The sequence below is a fragment of the Bison bison genome, unplaced genomic scaffold (assembly GCF_000754665.1).
Source record: "Bison bison bison isolate TAMUID 2011002044 unplaced genomic scaffold, Bison_UMD1.0 scf7180017864379, whole genome shotgun sequence".
Taxonomy (NCBI): Eukaryota; Metazoa; Chordata; class Mammalia; order Artiodactyla; family Bovidae; genus Bison; species Bison bison.
In genome coordinates, this window is record NW_011494951.1 from 11550518 (window position 1) to 11552379 (window position 1862).

The 1862-nt window shown below is 40.5% G+C and overlaps 1 protein-coding gene across 1 annotated transcript in view; it reads right to left on the bottom strand.

Annotated features, from left to right (window-relative positions):
* LOC105001201 (interferon-induced very large GTPase 1-like) overlaps positions 1 to 1862 on the bottom strand; it is a 12399-nt gene that overhangs the window by 7053 nt on the left and 3484 nt on the right. The window lies entirely within an intron of this gene.

Genomic DNA, 1862 nt, shown 5'->3' on the forward strand with positions numbered 1-1862 from the left:
TAATCCCTTGAATCTATTTGTCACTTCACTGTAAAATTGTAAGGAATTGGTTTAGGTCATACCTGAATTGCTTAGTGATTTTCCCTACTTTCTTCAATGTAAGTCTAGTTATAATTACTAAGATCTATTCAAAACCATAGAACACTTCTGACACTAAAAATGTGGGTTTTCCCTACCAAACAGTTCTCTAACTCTGTGCAGATACCAACTGGGTGTCCTACAATTTGATTCAGTTCTGACACTAACTACCTGGAGTTAGTTCAGACGTCACTGGTTAAGGGCTCAGCCCCACAAGACTGCCCTCCCACTTCAGATAGCAATTGCAAATATTGGGTCCCTAGTTACCCACAATTTATGTGACTTGTCTTAAAACTTGGGATCCCCATGACACACTCTTCTAGTCTGAAAATTTGCTGTGACTGCACATGGAAATCAAGAACTTTTCTTATTTACAGCTAAATATATATAGGATATATAGTTATGTATCCTTATAAAGGATGTTAGAAAATATATACATGAAGAACCTGATTAAGAGGCAAATAATATGAGGTGTGGAAGTGTCCTGAACACAAGGCTTCTGTGACTGTGGAGGTTGGGGTACACCACCTTTCTGCATGTGGGGATGTTCACCACCCTAGAAGCTCTGCAAACCCTTTCCCTTATGGTTTTATGGGGGTCCTATGACATAAGCATGATTAAATCATCGGCAACTCCAGATTATCTCAGTCTCTATCCAGTTTTCCTCCTGGAGGTGTGAGGGGATTTGGAGCTGAAAGTTCCAATCCTCTTATCACATGGTTTCTTTGGAAGGCAACCTCCATCCTGAAACTATCTAGGGGGCTCATACAGAGTCACCTTATTAACATAAACTCAAGTATTCTTGACAAGGACTTTTTAGGAGTAACAAAAGAGGCTCCTCTCATCCGTGTAACTCATGAAGTTCCAAGAATTCTAGGAGCTCTTCTCCAGAAACCTGGACAAAGACTGCATATATCTTTATTATTATATCACAATATTGTACTAGTTAATAGTGAGAAGTAATTGAAAACATCTCCTGGAAGCAGTCCCTTCCTTTTCCAGGAGAGACTCATCTGTGTTGCCAGTTTATTTCTCCTCTTGCCCCTCTTCCTCATTTTTCTTCATCTGTGTGTAAACTGTTCATTGAATGAGCTGGACTCAGTGGTGTATAATTGGAATATTCCTTTATTTATCTCTGCCCTTGCTTGCCACCATATTATTTTTGTTCTCCCCACCCCCATTCCTGGTAATATTCCTGGGAAAGTGATTTTTCTAGTCACTTTTGGTATTAGAATATCTAAAATCTTAGGCATCAAAAAGTTTAGTCCTATCTACTATCAAAACTTTCATCTCTCATTAAATCCTAAGCTGGCTCCTTGACCACATTTCACCACCTCCATCAAGTTCAGGCCTGATTTACAATTTCATAGAACTGGAGGGAGTGTGTCATGACCTGTTTTCTTTTTCTCATTTCTTTACTTTCTTTCCTCCTCCTACTCTCATTATTTGGTTTGAGGGATGAGAGCTGAAGGGTAGCTGGTGTTATTTGTGATTTGTCTTTTAGTTGTTGAATATACAATAGGGGCTTCTTGTGGTTATGCTTTTGTGGAGTCTTCAGAATGCCCCCATACACTTAATGATCTGATAGTGTACTGTTTGCTGACCTGTTTTGCTGACATCCCAGGGTAAGCTCTTTGACTTTCCCCTCATTCCTGCTTCTGGCAGTATATTTCCAGTTGTCTCTGCTGAAGTGGGTGGTGGGAGGGGTGGGGCGTGGGAGGGGTGAGGAAACTCTGTTGGGCAGAGGATCCAATCTGTATCCCATGGACCTTGGGGAAATTTAG